This window comes from Xenopus tropicalis, chromosome 8 (genome assembly GCF_000004195.4).
Source record: "Xenopus tropicalis strain Nigerian chromosome 8, UCB_Xtro_10.0, whole genome shotgun sequence".
NCBI classification, from domain to species: domain Eukaryota; kingdom Metazoa; phylum Chordata; class Amphibia; order Anura; family Pipidae; genus Xenopus; species Xenopus tropicalis.
Window position 1 is genome coordinate 50,465,665 of NC_030684.2, and position 12,123 is coordinate 50,477,787.

The window sequence follows — 12,123 nt, forward strand, 5'->3', positions numbered from 1 at the left end:
ATAGGGGGGTTCTGGATTATTGTAATGCTTTGACCAATGGGTCTATGGGTCATTATTTACGTAAATAAAGCAAACCAGTTTTTTTAACAAGTAGACTATTTTACTCTATATTATCCATTTAATTTAATGGGGGTCACTGACCCTGAAAGCCAAAAGACTATTGCTCAGTGAGGCTGCAATTTTACTGTTATTGTTACTTTTTATTACCTTTATATATTCAGGTCATCACTTATTGATAGTCCATTCTCTCATTCAAATTAAAGTCAGGTTGCTAGGGTAATTTGGACCCTAGAAACCAGCAGTTGAACTGCTACCAAAAAAAAAACAAAATAATTCAAATACCACAAATAATAAAAAATGAAGACCAGTTACACAGTTTCTCAGAATAGCACTCTCTACATTATGTCAAAAATTAAGTTGAAGGTGAACAACCCTTTGAATGCATAACCCTTCCCTGGTTGATAACTTCAATGTACTGTAGGCAAGCAGTCAGCTGCACACACAATTTTTGTTAACAATGTTTTTATTAGAAAGTATTTTAAAAGTAACAACTTAACAAACATTGTCCAGGTGTGGGATTGGTTATCTCAAAATGCTTAAGACCAGGGCCATTTTGAAAAATGGGCAAAAGGGGCATTTGCCCATCACCCACCAGGATAGGGGGCCCACTAGCACACTTTTCATCAGGGATAGCTTTTGGAAAAAGCTCTGTGCTCAGTAGTAAATGGAGTACTTAGAATGAAATATCCAAACGATGCATGTTGGTCCCATGTATTGGCACAGACACTTCTTCACATGCTTTGTAGGCTTGCACAACCAATTCTATTCTTCGGTGGTAGGTTCTGTGTTGTACACACCTTACCAACAAATTTGCTTTTCATGTTTTATCAGTTCTTTATCAACTGTATTATCGAACTTCATTATCGATTCTGTTTGCCTTAACAGTCCCTTAACATTTTTGAGAGCTGTAAGAGATGTAAGCGACACCATTTTACTTAATTCTTCTTTTTCCCTCGCTTGCGCTCCCTGAAAAACAGTTTGATTGATGTAGTATTGATACAATCAAGCTATAGTTCCCACCCAGACCAATAAGAACAAGGCCCATATAGTTCTTCCTCAGGTTCTTCCTCATCCTTTTGAGTGTGCCTCCAACATGCTATTATCTTTTTGTGCACTTCAAATGTGTATATACTGTCAGGGGCAAAACAGAGAAAATGTCAGTTACATGTTTATTGAATGCTATTATTCATTCCAAATAGGGATTCTAAGTCCAAATAAAAAGTTACATTAACACATAGATTCTGGGATTTTCCAAATTTTATATAGTTACAGGTTTTTAATCATTATATTGCTGAAGTATTTGAATTGTTCATCTCTGTCTCTTGAAAGGTTAAGTTTGGATGAAATATTGGGAATTATAAGGAACCTCTGATCCCATCTGTATTCTGTAACCCTTGTTTGATGATTTCAGACCTGTGTATGTTATAAATTATTGTAATGCACTGTTTAAGCATCTGGCATTATACAAGTAAAGGATGATGAGGATGCACTTACCATTGATATAGGCATGCTAGTATTATAACTAGGCCGAGTCCGCACAATACAAAGCAACTGGCATAAAAATTCTAATTTTCAATGGACTTTTTGAAAAAACTGTAAAAAAAAAAAAAAAAGCATATCAGTAAATATAAAATCTATAAAATGATCATGTTGCATAAAAGTTATATAATAAACTTACTCTATATTATAATAATTTGATAAAAAATGTAATAAATATATGTTTAAATCAAATCCCCACACACATTATAATTCCCTCTGCCAGCATTCTTAACCAATAAGATAATAAGACTACATTAGTGTTATTATTGAGGCAGAAATGTTGAACATTAGTTACATTATTATATAGCCTATAAATACATAATTTTGCCTTCTATAATACATGTCTAGTATTAAAGTGCATATATATATATATAAAAAAAGCGCATATATATATATATATATATATATATATATAAAGCCTATTTGTTAGATTAACATTTTAGTATGCAATAGATAAAAGACCCTAAAACAATAGTGTAAAGCAATAGTGATTATTTACATGCATTGCCAGTATTTTAAATATGCTTGCTAATATCATTCCTCACAGAGGGTTTTAAATTGTTTAACAATTACTTACATTCTATAAGAACATCCATTAGTAAAATTGAATTTTGATTAAATTGATTGTAAAATGGATAAGTAAAGTCTTCTCACTTCACTTCTTCTTTGAATACTGCAGATGGTTTTTTCCCTCCTGCTTATCTGCTTCGGCCATTCGTAAAATAGAATTTTGATGAAATTGATCGTAAAACAGATAAGTAAAGTTAGATCACATCTTCTCACTTCTCTGTATTGCAGGTCTTTTTCCCCTCCTAGATATCTGCTTCTGTCACATGACTTTCATTATTATTATCACAGAACATACCAATTAGCGACAGATTAAAGGAGGGCCAAAACAGTAACATATTTCATACTTTGCTAATTATCCTTGAGGGGCCCGGTCCTGTTGCACTTGCTTGACTAGCCGGCCCCCTGTTCTCCCAGGGCTGCAGACTTTAGAAGAGAGGGTGGGATTTCAGCTGCCTACTTTGCTCTACACAGCTTTCTGCACACTCATTTGTCAGTGAAGTTATGTCCCGATAAAGACACATGGGGATTGGATGGGCTTGTGAGGAAGTTCAAATGTTACCCATCCAATCCCTGTGCAACTCTGTCAGAACTGAGTGCTGTGACAAATTTGCAGTTGGGAAAGCTGTGTAGGTGAAAAACATGCTGGCACCCTACAGGCTGCAGCTCACTGACAGTGGGGGGGGGGGGGGGGTGAACTACTAATCCAAATAAGTGCAGCACTCGGTCCCAAGTGATGAGAGAGTGGAAGTTACATGTTATTTTAATGGAAAGTATAGTAAAAAGTAAAAGCCGTAATGGTCCCAGGTTCTCTCCTGCATCTTTATTTTTCATTAGTCTTATTTCATATACTACAGACAGGTTGTCATGCTTTTTATTTTTGCCAATGCTACAAGATTACTTGTTACAAGTTGTAATGACAGAACTATGCTTAAAATAATATAACAACACTACAACAGCCAATCATGTTTAGCCTAACAACAACTTGTCAGTTGCCTTACTTTTGTTTTTTAATTTATCAAACAGTTTTGAGGAAAAAAAAGAAAACCGTTTCTGATATACATTTATTTAAAAAGCCATATATGAAAAATGCAATCTGATGCCCTGGGTTGAACTGGGCCGCCGGGACACCGGGAAAAATCCCAGTGGGCCCCGGTGTCCCACACCTGACCCCCGGCCAATGGTGTTCCTCCCCTGACACGTTAAACTTACGCACGCTCAGGGGAGGACATCAGGCGGGGGCCCCTGCGGGGTGTTAGGGAGACTCAGTGGGGGCCTCAGCAGGGGGGTTGTTATAGTTAAAACGTTTGCCTTTTTTATTTTGCTTTTTTTCATCCACTACCACTGCTTGTTGTTACATTATGCACCATCCAGACAATTCTGTACCACTACATTAGTTCTGACAGCAGCCTGGCCTTTCTGAATAGCTTATGAGCAATAGAACCAAGCAGAGACGCATCAGGAGACACTTAAAGGAAAACTATACCCACAGAATGAATACTTAACCAGAAGACTGCCCTTTTACATCCCTTGATCCACCATTTAGTGATGGCGTAACAGCCTGCCTGGAATTAAACTAGTGACTTGCAGGCTGCTGTGCAGTATCTTTACCACTGCTCTATATGAGCAGACAGCTACGGTCCTGGTTCCCTGCTAAGGTAACCCTTGTATATTCATTTAGGCAGGGTTGGCTTCACCTGTTTTTAATCTGGTCTCAGTTGCTCTGTGTTAACAACCAACCTGCCTATATAACCCTCTGCTCTCAGTCATTGCCCGTTATAGGTCTTTCTAGTGAAGTTCCTGGCTGTGCTCGTGTTCTGTCCTGTTTTGTGTATTTGGTTCTGACCCATGCCTGTATCCTGACTGTGAACTCCGCCTGGACTGACCCCTTGCCTGTTTGACTACTCTTCTGGATCTTGATTTCGTACTGCACTTCTGTTCCGGTTTTGACCTGGCCTGCTTGACACCGACTCTAGTAAGCTCCTCCAGTCCTTTTTAAACGTTCTGGTACCCTTGCTTGCCCAGAACCTTTGCATTGGTCCTCTCACTTTAAGACCTGGCGGCACCCGAGTAGCGGAGGGCTCCACCCGAAGCCAAAGGTGGTTGTTATAGGCAGAAGCGTGAGCCGTGACCGGGACCTTGGCACTTGTTCTGGGTTTTGGGTTACCGATCGTGACAGATGGGCTGTGGGCTGCCTCGCAGATCACCTGACAGCTCTAACTGTAACAGGAAGTAGCATGGAAGCAAAAGGCAGGGCTCTGACCATTCATTGGCTGATGTGACCTAGCATGTATGTGTGCCTTGGCTTCTTAACATGGCAATTTTCTATTTAGGAGTTCCCAATAGCACATTCTACTAAAAAAGGAAATTTTAATGAAAATAATTTATTTATATGAAGCAGGGTTATACATATGAGCTTGTTTATGCAATATATTTTTCTAGAGACCTGCATTGTTTGGGGGTCTAGTTTTCAGTTCATTCAGTCCAGCCCCCACCCAGACAGAACAGCAAAAGCTGCTCCGGTTACACATCTATTATAGTAGTAGTGTTAAAAATGAAGAGCACTCTGAGCAATTTTACATTGTTAATATAAAGTTAGTCCTCCCTTTGTGTTATAAGAGCCTCTCTAGTCTTTACACTAGATACTGGGTAGTCAGGCCTGGCTCATTGTTCATTCTGTCCAATTCATTCCACAAACCTTTATCTCAGTTAAAGTCATGACTAGCCATTGTTCTTCTACTTTGAGCAAACCAGTGTGAACTCCTCATTGCCAAAACAGGAAAAGGAGTTTCTGTATATACTGGGCCATGAAGTGGGTTTGAATTGTTTTGGCCATATTTTGTATAGTATGTATAGTGCTGTGACACATTTTTGTCTAATAGAGATAGGGGGGTTCTGGATTATTGTAATGCTTTGACCAATGGGTCTATGGGTCATTATTTACGTAAATAAAGCAAACCAGTTTTTTTAACAAGTAGACTATTTTACTCTATATTATCCATTTAATTTAATGGGGGTCACTGACCCTGAAAGCCAAAAGACTATTGCTCAGTGAGGCTGCAATTTTACTGTTATTGTTACTTTTTATTACCTTTATATTCAGGTCATCACTTATTGATAGTCCATGCTCTCATTCAAATTTAAGTCAGGTTGCTAGGGTAATTTGGACCCTAGAAACCAGCAGTTGAACTGCTACCAAAAAAAACAAAATAATTCAAATACCACAAGTAATAAAAAAATGAAGACCAGTTACACAGTTTCTCAGAATAGCACTCTCTACATTATGTCAAAAATTAAGTTGAAGGTGAACAACCCTTTGAATGCATAACCCTTCTCTGGTTGATAACTTCAATGTACTGTAGGCAAGCAGTCAGATCAAGCTGCACACACAATTTTTGTTAACAATGTTTTTATTAGAAAGTATTTTAAAAGTAACAACTCAACAAACATTGTCCAGGTGTGGGATTGGTTATCTCAAAATGCTTAAGACCAGGGCCATTTTGAAAAATGGGCAAAAGGGGCATTTGTCCATCACCCACCAGGATAGGGGGCCCACTAGCACACTTTTCATCAGGGATAGCTTTTGGAAAAAGCTCTGTGCTCAGTAGTAAATGGAGTACTTAGAATGAAATATCCAAACGATGCATGTTGGTCCCATGTATTGGCACAGACACTTCTTCACATGCTTTGTAGGCTTGCACAACCAATTCTATTCTTCGGTGGTAGGTTCTGTGTTGTACACACCTTACCAACAAATTCGCTTTTCATGTTTTATCAGTTCTTTATCAACTGTATTATCGAACTTCATCATCGATTTTGTTTGCCTTAACAGTCCCTTAACATTTTTGAGAGCTGTAAGAGATGTAAGCGACACCATTTTACTTTCTTCTTCTTTTTCCCTCGCTTGCGCTCCCTGAAAAACAGTTTGATTGATGTAGTATTGATACAATCAAGCTATAGTTCCCACCCAGACCAATAAGAACAAGGCCCATATAGTTCTTCCTCAGGTTCTTCCTCATCCTTTTGAGTGTGCCTCCAACATGCTATTATCTTTTTGTGCACTTCAAATGTGTATATACTGTCAGGGGCAAAACAGAGAAAATGTCAGATACATGTTTATTGAATGCTATTATTTATTCCAAATAAGGATTTTAAGTCCAAATAAAAAGTTACATTAACTCATAGATTCTGGGATTTTCCAAATTTTATATAGTTACAGGTTTTTAATCAATTGCTCAAGTATTTGAATTGTTCACCTGTTGAAAGGTTAAGTTTGGATGAAATATTGGGAATTATAAGGAACCTCTGATCCCATCTGTATTCTGTAACCCTTGTTTGATGATTTCAGACCTGTGTATGTTATAAATTATTGTAATGCACTGTTTAAGCATCTGGCATTATACAAATAAAGGATGATGAGGATGCACTTACCATTGATATAGGCATGCTAGTATTATAACTAGGCTGAGTCCGAACTATACAAAGCAACTGGCATAAAAGATTCTAATTTTCAGTGGACTTTTTGAAAAAACTGTAAAAAAAAAAAAAAGGCATATCAGTAAATATAAAATCTATAAAATGATCATGTTGCATAAAAGTTATATAATAAACTTACTCTATATTATAATAATTTGATAAAAAATGTAATAAATATATGTTTAAATCAAATCCCCACACACATTATAATTCCCTCTGCCAGCATTCTTAACCAATAAGATAATAAGACTACATTAGTGTTATTATTGAGGCAGAAATGTTGAACATTAGTTACATTATTATATAGCCTATAAATACATAATTTTGCCTTCTATAATACATGTCTAGTATTAAAGTGCATATATATATATAAAAAAAGCGCATATATATATATATATATATATATAAAGCCTATTTGTTAGATTAACATTTTAGTATGCAATAGATAAAAGACCCTAAAACAATAGTGTAAAGCAATAGTGATTATTTACATGCATTGCCAGTATTTTAAATATGCTTGCTAATATCATTCCTCACAGAGGGTTTTAAATTGTTTAACAATTACTTACATTCTATAAGAACATCCATTAGTAAAATTGAATTTTGATTAAATTGATTGTAAAATGGATAAGTAAAGTCTTCTCACTTCACTTCTTCTTTGAATACTGCAGATGGTTTTTTCCCTCCTGCTTATCTGCTTCGGCCATTCGTAAAATAGAATTTTGATGAAATTGATCGTAAAACAGATAAGTAAAGTTAGATCACATCTTCTCACTTCTCTGTATTGCAGGTCTTTTTCCCCTCCTAGATATCTGCTTCTGTCACATGACTTTCATTATTATTATCACAGAACATACCAATTAGCGACAGATTAAAGGAGGGCCAAAACAGTAACATATTTCATACTTTGCTAATTATCCTTGAGGGGCCCGGTCCTGTTGCACTTGCTTGACTAGCCGGCCCCCTGTTCTCCCAGGGCTGCAGACTTTAGAAGAGAGGGTGGGATTTCAGCTGCCTACTTTGATCTACACAGCTTTCTGCACACTCATTTGTCAGTGAAGTTATGTCCCGATAAAGACACATGGGGATTGGATGGGCTTGTGAGGAAGTTCAAATGTTACCCATCCAATCCCTGTGCAACTCTGTCAGAACTGAGTGCTGTGACAAATTTGCAGTTGGGAAAGCTGTGTAGGTGAAAAACATGCTGGCACCCTACAGGCTGCAGCTCACTGACAGTGGGGGGGGGAGGGGGGTGAACTACTAATCCAAATAAGTGCAGCACTCAGGGTCCCAAGTGATGAGAGAGTGGAAGTTACATATTATTTTAATGGAAAGTATAGTAAAAAGTAAAAGCCGTAATGGTCCCAGGTTCTCTCCTGCATCTTTATTTTTTATTAGTCTTATTTCATATACTACAGACAGGTTGTCATGCTTTTTATTTTTGCCAATGCTACAAGATTACTTGTTACAAGTAATAATGACAGAACTATGCTTAAAATAATATAACAACACTACAACAGCCAATCATGTTTAGCCTAACAACAACTTGTCAGTTGCCTTTAATTTATCAAACAGTTTTGAGGGAAAAAAAGAAAACAGTTTCTGATATACATTTATTTAAAAAGCCATAAATGAAAAATGCAATCTGATGCCCTGGGTTGAACTGGGCCGCTGGGACACCGGGAAAAATCCCAGTGGGCCCCGGTGTCCCACACCTGACCCCCAGCCGATGGTGTTCCTCCTCTGACACGTTAAACTTACGTGCGCTCAGGGGAGGACATCAGGCGGGGGCCCCTGCGGGGTGTTAGGGAGACTCAGTGGGGGCCTCAGCAGGGGGTTTAGGGGGTGCAGTGGGGGCCCCTAGGGGGTGTGGGGGTGTGGCCGACGGGTCACCTGCAGGGCCCCTACAGGGTGTGAGGGACATGGCCCCCACAGTGAAATGATCAGCACTGCAGCACAAAATGGTTGTTTCACGCCTTTAATTGATTAAAGCTAACCTTGGTCAGAAACAACCCTGCAAGCTGTTTTTCTGACATTTTTAGATTTTTTGTTTCAATTTTTGTGATCAGTAATCAGAGCTCTTTCCTTCTTTTTGCTTTGAGTTGACACCTTTTCTCATGCCAAAAGCCAGTCAGGGTTGTGGGCTGTGACATAACAGGGCAGGGCTAAGATGCAGTGATTACTCGATCTCCACATCAATCTAGAAAAGTCCTGCTCAGTTTTCCAAATTAAGAAAACCAATTAGATTTTCCAAATTAAGAGAACTGGGTAGGTGGGTGGCAACCCTACCTCGTCTATTCATTATATTAGTAGTGTTAAAACTGCTAATATCAGGCAATCTCAAATACGTAATTTATGTTAACTGCAGAAGTGCACTGAATGTGGTGCTCCTTTTTAGCTATAAGAGCCTCTAGGCTTTTCACTAGATATTGATTAGTCAGTCCTGGCTAGGGTTCCCAATGCTTCATTGACCAATGGGTTGGTATCTCTTGAGCTGCAACATTATTTAAATAAGTAAAGTAAACCAGTATTTAATCAAGTTGTCTATTTTACTTTATATTATCCATTTGATTTATGGCAGAAAAATGAAGAATTTAGAATTTTTTTTAAAAAGGACTTCTTTAATGCATAAACTTTCCCTGATTACTAATTTTAATGTACTGTAGGAAAGCGGTCTGATCAAACTGCACACAGATGTTTGTCAATAATGAATACATTTTTATTGGAAAGTTTTTTACAAGTAACAACTCAAGAAATATTGTCCAGGTGTGGGATTGGTTATCCTGAGACCAGGACCATTTCAATAAATGGGCAAAAGAGGCATTTGCCCAAGGCCCACCAGGATAGGGGGCCCACTAGAACACTTTTCATCTGGGATAACTTGGCAGAAGCATCCTGCAGAGATGGCAGATCCCTCATCACCTGAGCTCTGTTGTCCTTTTTTCTTGTGGCATTACCATTTTGAAATTTTTCTGCTTCCAGGTCTGTTGGTCCAGGATGGCACACCTGGAGATCATGTCTACTTCAGTAAGCGCAAATCATTTCTTCACTTCCTGCCTTACTTTATTAAACCTCGCGTGCTTGAAGATTATTCTATCGCAAATTTCCAGGTCCAGTGGGGGCCCAGCAATGAAATTTTGCTAAGGGACTGCTGGTAACTTAAAAAGAACCTGTCAATTTTCAGTTAACAATAGGTATGTGTTTAGAGTGTTAAGTGTAATGACATACCATAACTTTTTAAAAAAAATAAATAACCAGAAGCAGTAGTTTTAAAACTGTGCACGAGCAAAGAGTTTTTCACGTGCTTTGTAGGCTTGCACAACCAATTCTATTCTTCGGTGGTAGGCTCTGTGTTGTACACACCCTCCCAACAAATTCGCTTTTCATGTTTTTCCAGTTCTTTATCAACTGTATTATCGAATTTCGTCATCGTTTCTGTCTGCCTCAACAGTCCCCTAACATTTTTGAGAGCTGTGCGATGTAAGCGACAGCATTTTACTTTCTTCTTCTTTTTCCCTCGTGAGCGCAGCCCTTAAAGACAGAGTGAATGATTTAGTATTGATACAATCAAGCTATAGTTCATACACCAACCATTAAGAACAAGGCCCATATAGTTCCCATTTGCCAAATGACTAATTAGCAGTTAATGTGCATTCTACAGACTGAATAGAAATGGCTGCAACCATGCAGCATGATGCTAAACTGAATGTTAATTAGCCATTTATCATGTGTAAAGTTTATGTGTTTGGCTCCATAGGGTTAAAGTGGGAACCTTCACTGAAGCCTTCAAAAGATCTGCTGATTTCTCTATGAATTTACATGTTACATGTCTGAAATGACTGCCAACAAATTAAATAATAGTAATGTTCAGTGGGAATGCCTTTGCTAGTCATACACCAATGTGGACACATGTTGGTCTCACCAACCAACATTGCCATTACTGTGTGATTGACTAAAAGCTATTCTGTTGCATGTGTGCAAACTGCTTAGGAAAGTCCAACATTATTGATACTATGTGCAAGTTGTAAATACAGTAGCAAATGCTGTCAGTTCATGCACAGTTTTTTCCATTTTAGCACTTTGTTCATAAATGTGCTCTTAAGATAAATTTTCCAACAAATTGTTGTTACCTTTTTTAAGATCATCATATCCCTTTCCCAATTTATTGGCACTATAAAAGAGACACACAAGGGACTACCTATTCCTTTGTGCTAAAACTCTAAAATTGTCATGTTATCTTTTTTAATATCACATCAAACAGTGTCTATAAGCAACACATTTTATTGGCACACCTATTTACAATAAAAGTTACATTGTAAAGTAGGTGTGCCAATAAAAATGTGTTGCTTATAGATACTTTTTGATGTGCAATTCTGTACACATTGTGCACCCGAAATTAGACTACAGTAGTAGTAGTATTAGTAGTGGTACAAGGTTTTGCTTACATGCTAGCAAGCCTTTTTCAATATCTGGTTCCTCGTTTCGATTGCGCCTCCAACGTTCTATTATCTTTTTGTGCACTTCAAATGTGTAAATACTGTCAGGGGCAAAACAGAGAAAATGTCAGTTACATGTTTATTGAATGCTATTATTTATTCCAAATAGAGATTCTAAGTCCAAATAAAAAGTTACATTAACACATAGATTCTGGGATTTTCCAAATTTTATATAGTTACAGATTTTGAATCATTCTGTTGCTCAAGTATTTGAATTGTTCATCTCTGTCTGTTGAAAGGTTACGTTTGAAGTAAATATCTGGAATTATAAGGAACCTCTGATCCCATCTGTATTCTGTAACCCTTGTTTGGTGTCTACACTTGTGTATGTTATAAATTATTGTAATGCACTGCGTAAGCATCTGACATTATACAAATAAAGGGTGATGATGAACTTACCATTGATATAGGCATGCTAGTATTATAACTAGGCCGAGTGCACACAATACAAAGCAACTGGCATAAAAGATTCTAATTTTCAGTATACTTTTTGAAAAATCTGCAAAAAAAAAAAGCATATTAGTAAATATTCATCTATAAAATAATCATGTTGCAAAAAAGTTATATAAGAAACTTACTCTATATTATAATAATTTGATAAAAAAAATTTATTAAATATATATTTAAATCAAATCCCCACACATATTATAATTCCCTCTGCCAACATTCTTAACCAATAACATAACTAGAACAAACTTCATGTTGGGTTGAAAAACATGAAGTCTTTGAATGGGCTCTGCCCACTTTCTCTAACCTTGGAGCACAGTTATATAGTAAAAAACCACTGTGCAAAGTTTTGGGACCCTGGTTTTAATAGTGTCTGAATGGCAGCAACTTAAATTTCCCCACTGAAAGTCAACGAGTGATATCTGATTGGCAGTTGGTGGCTCCACCCACTTTTTCTAACCTGGAACTGCAGTTACCCAGTGACTAACTCTGCGAAGTTTAGGGACCCTAGGATTTACAGTTAAAGAACGGCAGCAGT

The 12,123-nt window shown here is 37.5% G+C and overlaps 1 protein-coding gene and 2 long non-coding RNA genes across 5 annotated transcripts in view; 1 reads left to right on the forward strand and 2 right to left on the reverse strand.

Moving 5' to 3' along the window:
- gab3 (GRB2 associated binding protein 3) overlaps positions 1 to 12,123 on the forward strand; it is a 206,281-nt gene that overhangs the window by 101,365 nt on the left and 92,793 nt on the right. The gene's annotated exons all lie outside the window — the stretch shown is intronic.
- LOC100486924 lies at positions 506 to 2,770 on the reverse strand. Its single transcript, XR_208909.4, has 3 exons — positions 2,177 to 2,770; positions 1,555 to 1,653; positions 506 to 1,191 (listed from the first exon to the last, which is right to left on the reverse strand). It is a non-coding gene; the product is annotated as an uncharacterized LOC100486924 (long non-coding RNA).
- LOC116406891 lies at positions 5,559 to 7,658 on the reverse strand. The gene is made up of 3 exons (XR_004219830.1): positions 7,212 to 7,658; positions 6,598 to 6,697; positions 5,559 to 6,244 (listed from the first exon to the last, which is right to left on the reverse strand). It is a non-coding gene; the product is annotated as an uncharacterized LOC116406891 (long non-coding RNA).